Raw genomic sequence first — 21,180 nt, forward strand, 5'->3', positions numbered from 1 at the left:
GCAGGGGAAGAGAGAATGGCAGAACCCAGAGAGCTGGGGACTCCACTGTACAAAAAGCCTTTGAAGTACAAGGTGTCAATTTGAGACAAGGATGATCTTGTCAGGAAGATGTGAGGTTGTTTTGGAAAGAAGTTTGGTGAGTCCAATTCTTACAGCAGACAGAAACCCCATGAAGCTCCCTCTCTCAAGGGGGAGTCAGAAGTTATGAACCAAGGACCATGATCATAAATGTTTTATGATTCTGGAATTCTTACAAGTTTTGTTAATTCCTGTGTCCACATAGCAATTAGAAGTCATCCTTATGGAGAAAGGCTTTTGGGTTTTTGTTTTTGTTTTTTCTAGTAGGAAAAGCTGGGGGACCAGCAAGGAATTAAAGAGAGGGTGGATGGAGGAGTTAGTGGTAGCTACTGGCAGAGAATCAGCTGGGAAAGACTGGAGGAGGGTATCAGGAACTAGTTTGCACTTGAAAAAGATTCTTGAGTGTGAGCTGTAGAAATTCCCAGTGGAATCCCCTGGCAACGAGATTACACATTTTACCCTCAGGCTTCGGTGGAGTCAGTGTCACTTTCCTTTCATGATACTATAGTAGATAAGGTTTGGAAACTTGTCTTATACCATTTACCAAAGCTTGGACCAATAATTCATTTATTTAGTATATATTTCATGTTTATTGAGTACCTACAGGTGCTGAGTGCCATATGTAGTGTTGTTACACAACGATGAAAAAAACCTACAAAATTTATGCCTCATGGAGGTTATATTCTAATAAGGAAGACACACAAAAACTCCACAAATAAATAATTATAACTCAACAGAAGTCACATGAAAGAAATAGACCAATGAGTGAGAGGGTTACCAGTGAGGCCATGTTGAACAGGGTGGTCAATGAGCCCCTTTTGAAGATACACATTTGCACTGAAAGTTGAAGGATGAGAATGAGCCAGCCATATAAGGAGTTATCAGGAGAGCATTCCCGACAGGGAAACAACCAACACAAAGGCCTGGAGGTGGGGGAGAGCTTGGCAGATTCTAGGAGTAGAAAGAAGGCCAGTATGTCTGAAGCATGGTGAACAAAGGCAGGGTGGGGGGAATGCTGTGAAAAAGGGTGGAGAGTTGAGGAGGGTCCAGGTCATGAAGGACTTTGTAGGGCATGGTAAGGAGTTAGGAGTTTAATCTATGGGCAATGGGATTTTTTTTTTTTTAATTGAAGTATAGTTGATTTACAATGTTGTGTTAGTCTCTGGTGTACAGCAAAGTGATTCAGATATATATATATATATATATATATATATATATATACACACACACACACACACACACACACACACACACATATGTATTCTTTTTCAGATTCTTTTCCCTTATAGATTATTACAAAATATTGAGTATAGTTCCCTGTGCTATACTGTAGGTCCTTGTTGGTTATCTATTTTATATATAATAGTGTATATATGTTAATCCCAAACTCTTCATTGATCCCTCCCTCACCTTTCCCTTTGGTAACCATAAGTTTGTTTTCTATGTCTGTAGGTCTACTCCTGTTTTGTAAGTAAGTTCATTTGTATCATTTTTTAAGATTCCACATATAAGTGGTATCATATGATATTTGTCTTTCTCTGTCTTACTTCAGTTAGAATGGTAATCTCTAGGTCCATCCTTGTTGCTGCAAATGGCATTATTTCATTCTTTTTTATGGGTGAGTAGTATTCCGTTGTATATATGTACCACATCTTCTTTATCTATTCATCTGTCGATGGACATTTAAGTTGCTTCCATGTCTTGGCTATTGTAAATAGTGCTGCTATGAACATAGGGGTGTATGTATCTTTTTTGAATTAGAGTTTTCTCCAGTATATGCCCAGGAGTGATATTGCTGGAACGTACGGTAGTTCTATTTTTAGTTCTTTAAGGAACCTCCATACTGTTTCCCATAGTGGCTGCACCAATTTACATTCCCACCAACAGTGTAGGAAGGTTCCTTTTTCTCCACACCCTTTCCAGCATTGATTGTTTATAGACTTTTTGATGATGGCCAGCAATGAGAAATTATTAAAGAGTTTTGAGCAGTGAATTGATAAAGACCATTGATAAGAGTTATTCTGGCTGCCAAGTGAAGAATGGATTAAAAGGGTCTAAAGGAAGGAGAGAAACAAATCAAGAGTTGTTGTAGTAGTGCTGTGAGAAGGTATGGTGGTTCAGAATGGGTGGGACAGTGAAGGAGGGGACACATCGATGGATATGAGAGGCTATGCAGGTAGAATGACAGGTGCCCTGTAAGGAGTTAAGCAGGAGGTGAGAAGTACTGACAGAGAGTCTTGGGGAGGGGACTATTAGGGAAGACCTGAAAGGAGATATGAGGAAGTGTCTGTACTTAAGCAGGGTTCTTGTTTTTTGGTTTTTTTTTTGCGATACGCGGGCCTCTCACTGTTGCGGCCTCTCCCGTTGCGGAGCGCAGGCTCAGCGGCCATGGCTCACGGACCCAGCCGCTCCGCGGCATGTGGGATCTTCCCGGACTGGGGCACGAACCCACGTCCCCTGCATCGGCAGGCGGACTCTCAACCACTGCGCCACCAGGGAAGCCCAAGAAGGGTTCTTGAGTCTGAGCCCTAAATGGTCCAGGGTAGAATCCCCTGGCAGTGAGTTTCACACCATCTCTCACCCTCAAGTTTCACCTGCGTCATGTGTCACTGTGGACTCAGGGATGGCTTGGCTATAGAGAGATAATAGCCAGTAATGGCTATAATAGCCAGTAATATTAACAGTAATAACTGTGAATTTACTGTGCCCAACATTGTGCTAAATTCCTAAGTTCTCACATTAAAATATGTTATTGAGTCCCGTTTTTCAGTTGTAGAAACAGGCTCAGTGGTTAAGAAACGTGTTCCAAGTCATACAGGTAGGAGGTGGCCGAGTGCAGAATTGAACCCAGGTGTATCCAACTATAAGTTCATGCTTTTATTACTCTCCTCTCAGTTTTACATGCTGTACTTGTCGTAAAATTAATCAAATAAGTGTTTCCTGTGGATACCCTGCCATGTGTTGTGTCTAAGTGAGAGAAGGGACTTGAGTGATATACGGTTCCTGTTTTAGACTTGTTGCTAGAGCAGAGGGATGAAGTGTGGCCGCAGATGACTCCCCACCTCCCCCCAAATTAAAAAGTGATGTGTAACACACAAGAGGAAGAAACAGAGGACTTTTAGGATTCAAAGAAGGAAGAGAATTTTCCCAGCATGTGGGTAGGGAGATGCAGAATCAGAGACTGTGTCGTAAGAAGGCACCAGTTAGGATGGGCCAGGCCACATATATCCAGAGAAAACTCTAGTTCAAAAAGATACATGCGCCCCTATGTTCATAGCTGCACTATTCACAATAGTCAAGACATGGAAACAGCCCACATGTCCATGGAGAGAAGAATGGATAAAGAAGATGTGGCATGCACATATATATATATATATATATATATATATACATACATACATATACGTACACACGCACAATGGAATACTACTCAGCCATAAAAAGGAGTGAAATAATGCCATTTGCAGCAACACGGATGGACCTAGATATTATCACAGTAAGTGAAATAAGTCAGAAAGAGAAAGACAAATACCATATGATATCACTTATATGTGGAATCTAAAATATGGCACAAATGAATTTATCTACAAAACAGAAAGTGACTCATAGAGAACAGACTTGTGGTTGCCAAGGGGGAGGTGGGTGGTGGAGGGATGAATTGGGAATTTGGATGCAAACTATTATATTGGTATATAGAATGGATAAACAACAAGATCCTACTGTATAACACGAGGAACAGTATTCAGTATTCTGTGATAAACCATAATGGAAAATAATATGAAAAAGAATGTATATATATCTATAAATATCTATAAATAAATATGAATCACTTTGCTGTACAGTACAAATTAACACAACATTATAAATCAACTGTACTTCAATAAAAAAAAAAAAAGATGGGCCTGACTAGGAGCTCAGAGAGAAGGCCAGGGCACAGCAGGAAAGTACACAGCTATGTGTTATGTGATTGGTTTAGGGCAGAAATTCTCAAAGTATAGTCTGGGGACACTTTGATGTGGGAAGCAAAACTATTTTCATTATTTACCTTTTTCAGCCTCATTCCCTCATGGGAGTACAGTTGAGTTTTCCAGAGGCAGTAGACTTATGATGTTGCAACAGACTGAATACAGAAGCAGAAATAAGAATCCAGCTGTCTTCTACCAAGCCAAACATTAAAGAGATTTGCAAAAAAGTAAAACAATCCTGTGCTTCCCAGTATTTTTGTGTGTGCGCGCTTTGGGAAACACAGTTACTTTTCGTAAAAGTATGTTATTTTTGTTAATAGGTTTATTGTTAGGTTGTATTACAATAAACATTTTTTTTTAGTTCTCAATTTGAATCTCTAACTCAGTAAATATTGATAGATATAACCTACATAAACCAAAACTCTTTCGGATCTTCAGTGATTTCAGAGAGTGTAAAGGAGTCCTGGGACCAAAAAGTTTGCAGTCTGCTGGTCTGATGTGACAGTAGGCACTAGCGTGTGTTGGCTTCAGTGCTTCCAGGCATGGGGAGAGCCAGGCTCATGTCTCTGGCCCTTGGTGAAACTGTAGGACTTGTTAGGTTTACATGCGTCGTAGTGTGGCGGGATTCGCTTGTTTAGCTCCAGACAGGCTTCTCTGCCATTGTCTCCTCCACGGTGGTGAGTCCTGAAGGTGGGGCTGCTCTAGGCAAGAGCCAGTGGAACCTTTAGACCGTACCTCCAGGCCTGGGGAGGGTTGCAGAGTGAACCGCTCTCACTGCCTTTCTCACTTTGCTATCTGGGCTGTCTTAAAGCTGAGGCTTCTTGTATACCTTAGTTGAGATCCTTAGTTGGAGTCCTCCACAGGAGAGGAGCGCTAAGGTCTCTTAGTCATTGGGATGAGGCACTGCACTGTGATTAAGCACATGAACTTTTGTATTAACCATCCTGGCTTTTAATCCATACACTTCGATTTATGGTCTTCTTGTGCTAGTTATTTAACCTCCCTGTTCTTTCTTCATTAGTCAGTAGAGATGATGACATCTACCTCATAGGTTTGTTGACGATATTAAATGAGAGAAGATATGTAAAGTGTGTAGCTTAGTGCCAGGCACATAGCAAGGCCTCAGATGGCAGCTGTTAGGGTAGAATTAGGACTAGTGGGTTAAAACCATAGGCAGGCAGATTTCAGCTCCACGAGAGAATGCACGTTAAGACATTAGTACAGTGCTTGGCATCTAATGATCACTTGACAAGTGGTAATTGCTGTTACTGATATAATTATTTTAAATGTGAGTTTAAAAGTTGTATGATATAGAACTTCCTTTTGCTCAGAGCTATCCCTGAATAAACTTGGATGTATTATATTGGATCGTTCATTTGTTTGTTTGTTTGTTCATTTGATAAACACATTGAGTGACTTAACAGGTACTACATGCTGGGATTAAAAATTGATTAAAAGAATTGGAAGAATATAAGTAAAGAGTGGGCAATCAGTCATGGGATGCTGTAGAGGAGACTCATGCATTGGGTAAGCCAGGGTAGGACTCAGGGACTTTGGAGCAACTCCCCTGCCTGGTGACTTACAAAACTGTACTCTCGTATGACATTAACATTGCAGAGTGTCAGAGGTGATATTCTACAATGACATTCAGGCTCTAGAGATCATGTAGTCTGAGCTGTTCCTTGCACATATGGAGAAATTGAGGTACTATCTCCCAGTCCAGTTCCTGATAATATTCTCTTTAATGCTCACCGTCACTAAATTGTTTAGATGGAAGGGTATGAGAAAAGGGAAGGATGATGAACTTTGGGCAGCTTTACAATAGCCAAATTAATCACTCAGTGAGTGGAAGTGTGTTGGGCTCAAAGTATCCAACATAGCCTTGTGTGCCACTAAGGAGGCAGTGAAGCCACATGGTTAAGAATGCCTGGTAACACTCTCAGGTCTTATACTTACTAAATGTGTGACCTTGGGCAGTCTTTTTAGTTCTCTGGGGTGAAGTTTTCTCAGCTGGAAAATGGGGTGTGTAGTTAGAAATTACATTCAGCTGGTAGAAAGAAGAAAATCCCGCCAACGATGACAGCAACAAATTAGGGTGTTATTTTTCTCACTTAAAGAGGTCAGCGAATAGGCAGACCAAGACCTGTAATGGCAGTTACGCAATCTAACGGTGACTCAGGATCCTTCAACCTTTCTTCTTTGCCTTCCATAGTGCATGGTTACTTTCTTCATTCTTAATGCATGGTCACAACATGGCTGCTTCAGCTCCAACTATCACATCCAAGTTTTTTGTGGGAATATAGAGGAAACATGGAAGGGAAAGAGGTCAGTTCTCTTTTAAAGAACATTTCTCAGAAACCCTGCTCACCAACTTCTTATGTCTCATGGCCAGAACTTGGCTATGTGACCATCCCTATGTGCAAGAGATGTTGAGAGATAGAAATTTTGTCTGAGTCCTTTGCAGCTCTGAATAAAACTGGAGTTGACTTAGTAAGGAAGAAAGGGGTAATGGATATTGAACAGGTAACTAGCAGTCTTTGCTATGGAAGCCAGGTAATATTACCTATCCTGTTAGGTTTTGTGAAGATTAAATGAGATGATACATGTAAAGCACTTAGCTCAGTGCCCAGGCATATAGATCGGGTTTATCCAAGAGAAAGTAATCATCCCTATCGTCAATAAATTTGTCCTTCTACTGGGGAGAGAGACAGAGATGATGAAATAATGATGCGATGATTTACTATAAGACAAATGTAAAATTCAGTCACTTCACTGGATCACCTTGAGCACTTCTCATTGAGATTCTTTCTTCTTGCTTTACATGCATGATCTCATTTGCCTTCAAGGCAACCCAGTGTGGGCAGGTGATGGGGAGTAGGTACTTTGATGGGGAAACTGAGGTTCTATGAGATAAATGACTCGCCTGAGTCACACACTTATTAGAGGCTAGCTGGGAGAGGAATCCAGGTCTGTGGGACTATGAATCTGGTGCCATGCACTAGCCCAGGCTCTGCTATCCCCATCCCTGGGTCCTCAGACAAGTCCTATGCCCTCTCTGAGCCTTAGTTTCCTTTTCAGTAAAACACATTGAGCTAGATGAGCTTAGAGGTAGTTTCTGGGACTCTCTCCTATGAACTATTAAAAGAAAATTAAAAATAAAAGATAAAATCATGTTTCTTGTACAGGTATAAAGATAAACTCGTGTTAAAGATTTTATTTAACTCCTTTAATGAGGAAATAGCTGTCACATTACAACCAGTTCAGAGGAGAATCCAAAGAACAGGAGCATTTAGAAATCAGAAATATTTGAAATGAATTTGCAAATGGAGACAAAACTAGGTTTTTTCTCCCACAGGGTGGGGAGGCTTGTTCCCCGACTAGAAAGACTTCATTTGCATGTCTATAGGCAAGAATTATTTGGCATTGTTATCAGTTATCTACAATGAAAAAAAAATTCCCAGAGTCAGATCAGATAAGGCGGAAGGGGGTGCTATGGACAATGCTTCATTTTCTGTTGAAACGCACATTTTCCCCTGCAGAACCTTCAGTAGAAGGCTTCTAGTCCAGTCAGACTGATCCTGTTTCTGCCTCCCTCAAACATGTACCATCCTCGTCTCCCTGCTGCTTCATAGATATCTGTGTCTACAATGTTGTGTTAGTTGCAGGTGTACAGTAAAGTGACTCAGTTATACATATATATGTATAAATATATACTTTTTTAAACATTCTCTTCCATTATAGGTTATTTATTTATTTATTTTTAAACATCTTTATTGGAGTATAATTGCTTTACATTGGTGTGTTAGTTTCTGCTGTATAACAAAGTGAATCAGCTATATGAATACGTATATCCCCATATCTCCTCCCTCTTGCGCCTCCCTCCCACCCTCCCTCTCCCACCCCTCTAGGTGGTCACAAAGCACCAAGCTGATCTCCCTGTGCTATGCGGCTGCTTCCCACTAGCTATCTGTTTTATATTTGGTAGTGTATATATGTCCATGCCACTCTCTCACTTCGTCCCAGCTTACCCTTCCCCCTCCCCATGTCCTCAAGTCCATTCTCTACATCTGAGTCTTTATTCCTGTCCTGTGCCTAGGTTTGTCAGAACCTTTTTTTTTTTTTTATATTCCATATGTGTTAGCATATGGTATTTGTTTTTCTCTTTCTGACTTACTTCACTCTGTAGGACAGACTCTAGGTCCATCCACCTCGCTACAAATAACTCAATTTCATTTCTTTTTATGGCTGAGTAACATTCCATTGTATATATGTGCCACATCTTCTTTATCCATTCATCTGTCGATGGACACTTAGGTTGCTTCTATGTCCTGGCTATTGTGAATAGTGCTGCAGTGAACATTGTGGTACATGACTCTTCTTGAATTATGGTTTTCTCAGGGTATATTCCCAGTAGTGGGATTGCTGGGTCATATGGTAGTTCTAGTTTTAGTTTTTTAAGGAACCTCCATACTGTTCTCCATAGGGGCTGTATCAATTTACATTCCCACCAACAGTGCAAGAGGGTTCCCTTTTCTCCACACCCTCTCCAGCATTTATTGTTTGTAGATTTTTTGATGATGGCCTTTCTGACCGGTGCGAGCTGATGCCTCATCGTAGTTTTGATTTGCATTTCTCTAATGATTAGTGATGCTGAGCATCCTTTCCATTATAGGTTATTAAAAGATACTGAGTGTAGTTCCCTGTGCTATACCGTAGGTCCTTGTTGGTTATCTATTTTATATATAGTAGTGTGTATATTTTAATCTCAAACTCCTAATTTATTCCTCTCCCTCCTCCCTACCCTGTGCTTTGGTAATCGTACATTTGTTTTATATGGCCTGCAGTTTTGTTGCTTCCAGAAAGTCTTCATTGATTGGTCCTACTCTCTTTGAATGGATCAGGAAAGCCAGCTGGAGGGCAGGGCAGTGGCAGGGATCACCCTTGTGGAGTGATCGACCCAGGAGGCCACATAACAGGAAGCCTCTCCATCTAGTCTGCTTCCAGCGCCTGGCTCCCTTAGTGGCTCAGTCACCAACTGGTTAAGTAGCCTTGGGCAAATACTTGACTTTGAGTTTATCTGGAACATTCCAGAACTCCCCACATAGACTGATTTGTCTTTGAGAGCTGAGCAAAGGTTTTCTCCTCTCTTTCAGAGAGACATTTGGGAGGCCGCATGATAGACTTGAAGTGTCCTGAGTTTAGTGTTAAGGTTTGATTTCCATGTATTCTCTGTTACTAGCTATGTGACTATGGATTAGTCTTCTCACCTCAGTTTGCTTATCTGTAAAATGACAGTTATCGTCCATGTCTGTGGTAGGCTGAAAAATGTCCCCACTAGAAGACATTCTCATCCAGTCCTTGGAATCTATGAATGTTACCTTATTTGGAAAAAGGGTCTTTGCAGATGTAATTAAGGATCTTTAGAAGAGGAGATTATGCTGCATTATCCAAGGGATGCTAAATGCAATCACAAGTGTCCTTATAAAAGAAAGGCAGAGGGAGATTGAACACACAGAGAAGGCAGTGAGCTGAAGATAGAGGTAGAGATTGGAGCCCTGCACCTAGCAGCTCAGGAATGCCAGCAGCCACCCGAAGCTGAAAGAGTAAAGGAGAAAACGTGTTCCTAGAGCCACCAGAGGGAGCATGGCCCTGAGGGGTTTCAGACTGATGGCCTCCAGAACTGTGAGAAAATACACTTCTTTTGTTTCTAAGGCACCACGTTTGTGGTCATTTGTTACAGCAGCCCCAGGAAATTAATATGATATACCACTGGCCTTACAGGATTGCCCGTGAAGCTCAAAGGTGAAAGAATCCAATAGTGCTTTAGAAATGGTTAAATTCAAACTATGGTTCAATGTAGACAAATAATTGGTAAGTAATATGTAGATTACCATTTATAGTTGGCATATTCATACAGAACTTTGATCAGTGACAATGAAAATTGCATGAAAAAAATAAATGAAATAACTTCTCAAGTAAAAATAGTATTTCAAGCGGATATTCCCCATTGACCTCACTTTATGTTGGCCTCCTGTTGTCAGGGTAAAGGACAGAGATCACGGTCTCTCCCTTTCGGCTGCCCTGTCCCTGGGGTTATGGGATAGGCGGTCAGAGGATGGATCAGTGCCTCCCAAGCACCACTGGCTACATTGAAATAGTGTTGTTACTACCAGGAGGCTTCGAGTGACAGCGAGAACAAGTGGCTGTTGTTGGGTGGGTCCCATCTCAGGGTGAAAACTGACATGGAAGAGAGACAGTTGGATTGAGATGCCTTTGCCCTGCGGGGACTCAGCACAGCAGACCACGGTGCAGCACCGTGGGGCTGAAATGCAGTGGTGAGGCACAGCTTGCCCACGCTGACTGCATTCCAGCGGTGCAGACGCCAATCTGAGGCGGGTACAGTGCCAGAAGCAGGTGGAAGGACTCTGCTTTGCCAGAGCAGAGCTGTGTCCACCCTCCCCTCCCAACACACACACACACACACACACACACACACACACACACACACGCCCAACCCAAGGTGCTCTGTAAAGGGCACTGGTCCAGCTTTGCAAATGCACCTCATGGACCTTTCTGGGATTGTGTCTTGCTCTTGTTTTTTCCTCAGTACTTAACCCAAGACACTCTACTTGCAGCGCCTCTTCTTTGTCCCCTAGACCAGTCCTATATTCCATTTCTTCTCTCTGGCCTGTTCCCAGCTATGTGCTCTGGGAACTCACAATGATCATGCCAGTGTTTAGGTGTTAATTAGTTAATTAACTGCTTACTGGGCATTAAGCGCCTACTATAAGTCAGGCAGAGACATGCTGGTCATATGGTCGACAAAGCAGACCTCCAGGGAGTATGTGAGCAGGGGACAGTCTTTAAGCAAACGATCATACAGGGAACTCAATAATTGTAAACTATGATGTACTATGGAGAGAAATACAGGGTCCTAAAAGAGAATTTTTCAGATTGGAAGAACTGGGAAGGCCTCCCCGAGGAAGGGATTTTTATCTAGAGGTTTTACAGATGAGTAGGAGTTCATCTGGTATATAATTTGGATTTGGTGGTGTGTGTGTGAGGGGGTGTGTGCTTCCAGGAAGAATGAACAACGGGGACAAAAGCTGACCTGCATCTGAGGGACTGGAAGGAGGTGATGTGGCTTCCTTGGAGTGAGTGAGGGGACAAAAGTTTGGAGACAGGGGCAGAGGCCATTTTAAGCATCTTTGTCTTTATTCAAACTATGAAGGCATCTGCAGAGGGATTTGAAGCAGGAAAGTGACATGACCTGGTTTGGCTGCCGGAAGAAGAATAGGTTGGAGGGGGCACAGTGAAGCTGAGACGATTAGGAGGCTATCCCCACAGAGAAAGACCCTAGGAGCCGCTGCATCCAACCTTTCCCTTCACGGATGGAGTTGAAGTGGTGGCCAGACTCCCCTAGTGAGTTGGCAGATGAGGCAGGACTTGAACCCTGGTTTAGTGACTTCTAGGCCAATATGCTTGACACTGCACCACACTACATTTAAGTAAATGATTTCCTTTTTGTAGGGATAGTAGTAATGGATGTCTGTCCTTCAATGGCGGCTTAAGACATTTTGTGGTCTTATTACAGGTATTTCATGGAGAGTGATAAAGGAAAATTCAGCACTTAACTTTTTATTAACTCATAACCTGACCACATGGATGACCACTTTAGGTTCCCCATCACGTTCAAGGCAGGATAATATGGTGGGTATAAGACTTAGGATCTCAAAGCCAGACAGACATGGGTTCAAACCCCAGATCCACCGTTTATTAAGCTCTGCCCCCTTAGCGAGTTACGTTACCACTCTGAGACTGAGTTTCTTCAACTAAAATTGGGTGTAATAATGGTAGTTTCATATCATGTTGTTTTATTGAAAGCAAATATGTGTCTGGCATATAGTAAATGCATGATAAATGCTGGTTATTAGCATGGTGAGGGTGATAATGTTGATCTACTTAGTCAAAGACAGAGTGTGTCCTTTCTAGAGTAGTTTTAGAAAAGAGTTATTTAACTTCACTTTTAATTAATCAGTTCTATAAAACTTATGGTCTATTATATACAAGGGTCTGTCTTAGGCATGATTCACATCCCCAAGGTGATTAAATGGAGGGATGAGACAAGTCTACAAATAATTCTAATAATGTTTCCTAGGAGAAATCCTAAGTAAAATGGAGTGAACAGTGACAGAGGTGTGCCCTCCAACTGGCGGAATTCTGAAAGTCTTTGGGAGAAGATGTTTCCTGAAATGTTGTTTGGAGGATGAGCAGAATTTTATTCTTTTGAATATGGGGTAGTTACCATTTTGGATATTTTCCTTTGTACTGCAAAAGTTATACTTGATCTCTTTAGAAAATTTAGAAATAAGTCAGTAAACAAGAGGAAAAAAAATCAAAATTCTCCTGTGATTTCACCAGCTGAGTTACCATTGGGTTGTATAATTTTAAAACATTTTATTGTGCAATATATATGCACACAGTTATACAAATGGGATTGTGCTAGTCTAGAGCCAGTTTTTTCTTTTTACTTTAAAACACATTTAAAAATAATTTTTCATTCCACTGAATGTTCTGTTTTGTATTCTTTTACAAGGTGGTCAGTCAGGTGTGGCCACAAGAGGGGACACAGAGAGGTGCAGAAAAACAAAGTTTATCATATTCACAAGTCCTGGAGAGTCACTGCACGCCATGAGGGTGAGGGTAATGCATGGGGGAAACGCCAGGGGATGGGGCTCCACGAAACAGGTGAGGACTCAAGAAAGAGCAAGGAGCCATGAGCAAGCATCTTTATTGGGGATCAGGATGGAGAATCCAAGCAAAAGGCATGAGGGGATTTCATGGGTGTGTTTGAACGCTACTAGGTCACAGTCAGGAGAGGACAGAAAGTGACCAGTGGCAGGGGTCAGCTTTCTCATACTGGCGCACTTGGTGGCCTGGCCACTGTACTCCCAGCCTGTTTGTGGGGGTGTTGAGGCAGCAGGAAAATATATTTTAAAATTTGTAACACATGGTCTTAGACTTTTTAATGGTTACATGGTATTTGACCCTTGGAGATCCTATGGTATATTTAGCCAAGCTTCTATAGATGAACATCTAAGCTGTTTCCTGGTTGGTTTTTTGGTTTGTTTATTTGTCATGTGTACAAACACTACAACAAACACAGTTGTAGCTAAACAATGCAATCACACATGATTTATTTCTTCAGGCTAATTTTTTAGCAGTAATATTCCTGGGCCCAAAGGGAATGCCCTTTTAAAAAAATTATTTTTTTCTCTAAGTTCTGGAAATGGTGAGTAGGCATGCACTTTAAAAAGGCACTTTATTTTTGTTATTCACATTTTTATTAACCTCAGAATATTAGTAATAATTCCTTACATTTTTGTATCATCTTCTAATTTTGAGAGCGTGTTAATATACTTTCAATTTGATTTGATTCTAGCAGCAACTTTGGAGGTAGGCAGGTAGACACTATTAGTCCTCATTTTTCAGATGAGGAAAACAGGTCTCAGAGAATGAAGTAACCTATTTAGGGTAACAGACTAGTTACCCTAGTAACTAGTAAATGACAGAGCCTTCTGACATGGAGCCCTGATGCCCGTTTGCATTATACAAGGCTGCTGGCCTCACTTCCTCCCCAATGACTATTTTATCTCTCATGTTAATAGCCTGAGAGAGATTATTAGACCTATCATGCTCACTAGACTTGTTTTTCGAAGTTTTATACCACTTTACTCATATTATTATTATTATTATTTTTGCGGTATGCGGGCCTCTCATTGCTGTGGCCTCTCCCGTTGCGGAGCACAGGCTCCGGACGCGCAGGCTCGGCGGCCATGGCTCACGGGCCCAGCCGCTCCGTGACATGTGGGATCTTCCCGGACCGGGGCACGAACCTGCGTCCCCTGCACCGGCAGGCGGACTCTCAACCACTGCGCCACCAGGGAAACCCTACTCATATTATTTTTAAAAAATGCAACCATGAGACATTTTTCTTGGCATTGTACTGCGTTCTCAGGTTATGAATGGATAGGCTTTTAATAGGCAGTGGAGAAGGGGAGACTATTTTATTCAGTAAGAGTAAAGCAGTAAAGGAATAAAGACATTAGATCAAAGGTTTAGAACTAGTCTCTGTCAGGCTAAATTTGGCCCAAAGAAATATGTTGTTTAGTCTGTAGCATGTTTAAAAAAATTATTACTTATATTTGATTATGACGATATTTCATATCCTCAGTCCTCAATTCTCTTTATTCAGAAGCTCTGGTAATCCTGAGCCTGCCTTCAAGCTGGGCTGTGATTGGTTTTTCCAGATTTATTGAAATATAATTCACATATAACGATGTAAGTTTAAGGTATGCAATGTGTTGATTTGATATATTTATACATTTCAAATGATTACCACAGTAGCATTAGTTAACACCTGTATCGCCTCATATGATTGCCACTTCTTTTTTGTGGTGAGAATATTTAAGGTCAACTTTCTTAGCAACTTTCAAGTATATAATAGAGTGTTATTAACTATACTGATCACTATGTTGTATATTTGGTCCCCAGAACTTATTTATGTTATAACTGATAGTTTGTACTCTTTGACCAACATCTCCCTTTTCACCCACTCCCAGCCTTGGTAACCACCGTTCTAGTCTCTGTTCCTGTAAGTTTGGCTTTTTTAAGATTCCCCATATAAGTGAAATCATATAGTATTTGTTTTTCTCTGACTTATTTCATTTAGTATAATATCCTCAAGGTCCATCTGTATTGTTGAAAATGGCAGAATGTCCTCTTTTCTCAAGGCTGTATATACACACCATATATTCTTTACTCATTCATCTCTTGATGGATACTTAGGTTGTTTCTATATCTTGGCTATTGCGAATAATGCTGCGCTGAACGTGGGAATGCAGATATCTCTTCAAGATCCTGTTTTCATTTCCTTTGGATATATATCCAGAAGTAGGATTGCTGGATCACATGGTAATTCTATTTTTAACTTTTTGAGGAACTTCCATACTGTTTTCCATACTGGCTGCACCAATTTACATTCACCAACAGTGCACAGGGTCCCCTATTGTCTACATCCTCCCCAACACTTACTTATCTTTTGACTTTTATGACAGCCATTCTAACAGGTGTGAGGTGATACATCATTGTGGTTTTGATTTACACTTTCCTGATGATTAGTGACATTGAGCACCTTTCCATGTACCTGTTGGCCGTCTGTGTGTCTTCTTTGTAAAAATGTCTATTCATTTCCCCTGCCCATTTTAAAATCAGATTGTTTATTTGCTATTGAGTTGTATGAGTTCTTTTATATTTTGGATATTAATCCATTATCACATATATGATTTACAAATATTTCCTCCTAATCTGTAGGCTGCCTTTTCATTTTGTTGATTGTCTTTTGCTGTGCAGAAGCTTTTTAGTTTGTTGTAGTTTCATTAGTTTATATTTGTTTTTGTTGACTTTGAGTTTGGGGGGGGTCACATCCAAAAAATTGTCGCCAATACCACTGCCAAGGTGCTTACCCCCTCTGTTTTCTTCTAGGAGTTTCATGGTTTCAGGTCTTACATTCAAGTCTTTAAACCATTCTGAGGTGATTTTTGTGTATGGTATAAGTTAAGGGTCCAATTTCTTTCTTTCTTTCTTCTTTTTTTCTTTTTACATGAGGTTATCCAGTTTTCCCAAAACCATTTATTGAAGAGACTATCCTTTCCCCATTGTATGTTCTTGGCTCCTTTGTCAAAATTAATTGACCATATATGTATGGGTTTATTTCTGGGGTGGCTATTTTGTTGCATTGATCTATATGTCTGTTTTTATGCCAACACCATACTGTTTTGATTACTACAGCTTTATTTAATACAGTTTGAAATCAGGAATTGTGATGCCTCTAACTTCGTCCTTTCTCAAGATTTCTTTGACTATACAGGGTCTCTTGTAGTTACATACATATTTTAGGATTGTTTTTTCTCTTTCTGTGAAAAATGCCATTGGAATTTTGATAGGGATTACATTGAATCTTTTGATTGCTTTGAGTAGTGTGCACATTTAAACAGTATCAATTCTAATCAATGAGTATGAAATATCTTTTCATTTATTTATGTCTTCACTTTCTTTCATCAATGTCAGACCTTTTACCTCCTTGTTCAAATTTATTCCTAAAAATTTTATTCTTTTTTTAAAAAAATTTTATTCTTTTTGATGCTATTGTAAGTGGGACTTTTTTTTTCTAAATTTCTCTTTTTGATGGTTTGTTGTTAGTATGTAGAAATACAACTGAATTTTATATATTGATTTTGTATCCTGAAAACTTTACTGAAATTGTTTATTAGTTAGTTATAACAATTGTTTTGGTGGAATCTTTAGGGTCTTTTGTATATAATATCATGTTATCTACAAATAGAGACAATTTTTATTTCTTCCTCTCCAATTTGGATGCCTTTTATTTCTTTTTCTTGCCTAGTTGCTCTGGCTACAACTTCTAGTACTCTGTTGAGTAAAAGTGGTAAGAGTGGGCATCCTGGTTCCTGATCTTAGAAGAACAGCTTTCGGCTTTTCTCTGTAAGTATGATGTTAGCTGTGCACTTGTCATATATGGCCTTTATTATGTTGAGGCACATTCACTCTATACCCAATTTGTTCAGAGTTTTTATTATGAAAGGATGTAGAATTTTTATTATGAAAGGATGTTGAGTTTTGTCAAGTGCTTTTTCTGCATCTATTAATATCATCAAATAATTTTATCTTTTATTTTGTTGAAGTGGTGTATCACATTTATTGATTTGTGAATGTTGAACCATCCTTGCATCCCTGGAATAAATCTCACCTGATCATGTTGCATGATCCTTTTAATGTACTATTGAATTCAGTTTCCTAGTATTTTCATGAGGATTTTTGCATACATGTTCATTGGGGATATTGGCCTGTAATTTCCTTTTCTTGTTTGGTTTTGGTATCATGGTAATGCTGGACTCAAAAAATGTGTTTGGAAATATTCCCATTTTTTGTATTTTTGGAAGAGTTTGAGAAGGATTGGTAATTATTCTTTAAATATTTGATTGACTTTACCAGTGAAGCCATCTGGTTCTAGGCTTTTGTTGGGAGATTTTTGATTACTGATCCAATCTCCTTACTGGTAATTCATCTATTCAGATTTTGTATTTCTTCATGATTCAGTCTTGGCAAGTCGTATGTTTATAGGAATTTATCTGTATCTTCTTGGTTGTCCAATTTGTTGGCATATAATTGTTCTTAGTATTCTCTTATGATCCTTTGTATTGTATCAAACATTTCTAATTTTATTTATTTGAGTCATCTTTCTTGGTAGCTATAAAGGTTTATCTAGTTTATTTTTCAAAAAAACCCAGCTCTTAGTTTCATTGATCTTTTCTAGTGTTTTGTTTGTCTGTCTTTCATTTATTTCCTCTCTTTATCTTTGTAATTTCCTTCCTTCTGCTAACTCTTGGCTTAGTTTGTTCTTTGTTTTTATTCCTTGAGGTGTAAAGTTAGGTATAAGCTGGGCCTTGATTGGCTGGAGCTGGGAAATTTATGCCCCCATTAAGGCAGAAATGTTCCAGTTTGCCTCAGGCCTCATCACTCTACTGTTTTTCTAAAGGTCAGTGGTCATTAAAAATATGCCGGGCATATTGCTTTACTTACTCCCAGCTGGTTCTAATCTATCACTTTTCTGGCTGGATCTTTTAGGCATCTGAACATGAACCCCTTGGCTTAGGGTATGTACAGGGAATAGGTGCTCATTTTGATTGGCAGCTAGAGGACATGCAGGAGAGTAGTGGGAAGGAAAACGGGAAAGGCAGCTTATGATTGAGAAAGGGAGAGTCTTGAAACCAGTGGTAGCACCTGGACTTTATCTTTTAGGCATAAGGAAGCCACTAAGGGGTCTGAAACTCTTAACTGACATCCTAGCATCCTGTCCTAGAACAGCTGCCTCCTGTTCATTTAAATGTTCTTTCCTTTTGCTGCATTTTCTCTTTGCCATCTCTGTTCCCAACGGGGAGTGTTTTCAAAAGGCTAGACAGCTGTTTACATCTCCTTTTTAATCAAGGCATTGTGGTTCTTCCTTCCCTCTAAGGGCATCTTGTAAATTGCTCTTTTTTTTTTTTAACATCTTTATTGGAGTATAATTGCTTTACAATGGTGTGTTAGTTTCTGCTTTATAACAAAGTGAATCAGTTATACATATACATATGTTCCCATATCTCTTCCCTCTTGTGTCTCCCTCCTGTGAGAAGAGCTGCCCTTGCTTCTGTGCCTGCTCTACCTCCCTGGGTGGAGGCTGGGGCACATAGAACAGAAACACTTCACTCCATTGGTGTCCTGATTGATTTGCCAGGACTTGGGGAAAAAAGAAAGGCTTTTGTTAGCTGTTGTCAAGCAATTCCTGGTTGAAATCCATTTAAGGAGGGACTGGCTTGTGGGAAATCTTTTCTTGTTCCTAGGTGAGGTACTTGGATGTAACCTGGATGTGTTGGAGACAAATGCTGGTAAAGAATCTTCTAGCCCTGCCTGAGTTGCTCATAAGCTCTCTGACCCTGTTCACCTTCACCCTGCTGAGCCCCCCTTTCCTCATCTATAAGAGTAGACTAATCCCCGACTCATGTCCATCACAGGACCGACTTGAGGACTGAGTGGGAGAACATACAAGAAAAACCCCAGGTGTTGCCAGAAGACTCCCGTGAAGGTGGGAGAATTGTTTCTGTGGAAGGAAATGGACCCTGGCTGAGCACCTTACTTAATTCAAGGGACTGAGATACTTCAAGCAGATAATTTCGAGGGGCTAGAAAAGCACTTTTGGGAAGTATATTGCCGCTAATTCAAAATTCGGTGGTCCTGGTTAAACTGCAAGCCTATAACAAGGTGCATGGGTTCTGGCCAATGGCTTTACTTTTGGATCACACTCTTTGTGTGTGACAATAAGCCTTGTTTTTCTGATTTGCAAAGCAAGCGCCTTAACAGCATCTATGTCATGGATTTTTTTTGGTGAGAGTTGAAGAAGGCAGTACAGTTCAAGCCCTTAGCAAGGCGTGCCTGGCCTATGATAGATGTTAAATAAAACCTGGTATTGTGAGTCGTTTTCAGCTGCCGTGGCTCCCTTTGGAGGAGAGTGAAGGAGTGCAGGCCTGCTGGGGAGCAGACCTGGAGAAGCAGAGGCCCTGACCTGGGTGAGGGCATATAATGGAGGAGGCCCTGGGAGTGGGGGGAAGGACGCAGCTCTGGGAGATTGATGGTAGGGAATTCAGATGTCACCATCTCCAGGGTATTGTCCTGGAAACCTGGTAGAGGTGACAGGCCAGCGCAGTTTAACTCTTTCCCTCCCGTCTCAGGAGGTGCTTTCTACCCTTGGTGGTGGTAAGGAGGAGGAAGATAGTCAGGTTCTGGCTTGGAACCAGGCATCAGACTGTGGGGAGCCCGTGAAGAGAGATGCAGGAGGCAGGCCGTGTGGGTGAGTCGTGTCAAGCTGGTTGTGGCAGGCGCTGGTGCTTTATGATTGTGTTGGCTCAGGCTTGCTCGTGGCTGTTTGTGGAAAGCATTACCGCTTGCTTTTTATGACCAGCCTCCCAGACATTCTGTCTACAGATCTTGTCCCTCTGCACAAATTCTCCCTCCCTTCTACCCCGGTTTATCAGAAACATACAGACATCAGTTGAAGTGTAGAAACCAGCAAAAACGTGACACGCACTACACACATGTGCACGTGTAACCCTGTGACCCACGTCCTCCTGTACTTCTAGAACCCCCTTGCGTGGAGGACAGGGGAGTGGACCCTGATGGGACATGAAGAAGGCTCAGTTTCAGCATGCCTGGCACAACTCAGCCTCTCCCTGACCATTGGTCTCCCCCTCTCCCTTTCCTCCAAAGAGCTGCTAAAAATGCGGACACAGAAATGAAGTCAGCTTCGCTAAGTCATCAGTCCACACGTATATAGTCTGCATCTACAAATACCAGGCCCAGCATTCTCATCACCAAGAGCAGTACAGGTTAATCTAATCAGAGATGTGGGACCTGCACAGGGACAGGGGAGGGCCATGTGCTAGGCAAGAGCCTGGTCCTCTTTCTGCTATATCCTCAGCTGTGTGACCATACTTCTATCCTTGCCCGTTTCTGGGTTTTAGTTTGCCCACCTAAACAATAAAGATTTCATACTCCGTTGTCTCTGTGTTCCTGTCCCTCCCTCATATTCTGTGATTCTGCTGAATTTGTCATCTTGGTTTCCCCAAACTCCTTCACTCCCTCTTCAGAATGAAGTGCTATTGGTAACAGCCCATATTGCAGTGCCTTTCATCTGCACCTGCTAATGCAGTGCCTTCAGCTCCCAGCAAGGTCCTTCAAGCTATTTCAGAGGGTCCCCAGGGAGAGTCCCATATGTGCTAACAAATCTGGTCAGCTACTACCTGGCATCTGCCATCTCCCGCTTTCAGATGCCCTCTGTGATGTTCATAGCTGATGCTCTGCTGTATTCACTGGTCGGGGGTAGTTGCTTCCCCCAGTGCCCAGAGGCAGGCACCCCTGTCAAGCCCTGATACTTCCTCAGATCCCCATGGCCTCCATGGGAGCTCTGTGGTGTCACTGCTCTCACCATGCCCCATCAGACCCCGGCACCACTGTAGGAATCAATTCTCACTTCTGTTAGTAGATTCTGCTTTGTTAGTAGATTTGTCTGCCGGTGTAGTGAATGTACTAGGGTACAGAGGGCTTTCCTTGTATGGGACTCAGGGGCAAAGTGGGGAAGAATGCATCTCTTTTTCTTTAGGTTTCTGTTAGTATGTGTATTGCTTTGCCTCTCAATGGCTCATGGAGCTTTTAGTGAGAATTCTTTCTGTGTTTGTTTGCCCTCTAGATAGAAACTTGTGAGAGGCTGGGCTGAGGAAAAACTGGAGTGTGAGATATTGCAGTGGACTCAGAATTATTCTACCTTCCAATAATAAAGGCTCAGAATTACTTTACCTTCTAGTAATAAGGCTTTTGGTTAAGAAAGAACATAGGGGCCTCCCTGGTGGCACAGTGGTTAAGAATCCACCTGCCAGTGCAGGGGACATGGGTTCAAGCCCTGGTCTGGAAAGATCCCACATGCCAAGGAGCAACTAAGCCCTTGTGTCACAACTACTGAGCCTGCGCT

The sequence above is a fragment of the Monodon monoceros genome, unplaced genomic scaffold, assembly GCF_005190385.1.
Source record: "Monodon monoceros isolate NGI ecotype Baffin Bay Population unplaced genomic scaffold, NGI_Narwhal_1 Super_Scaffold_12, whole genome shotgun sequence".
NCBI classification, from domain to species: domain Eukaryota; kingdom Metazoa; phylum Chordata; class Mammalia; order Artiodactyla; family Monodontidae; genus Monodon; species Monodon monoceros.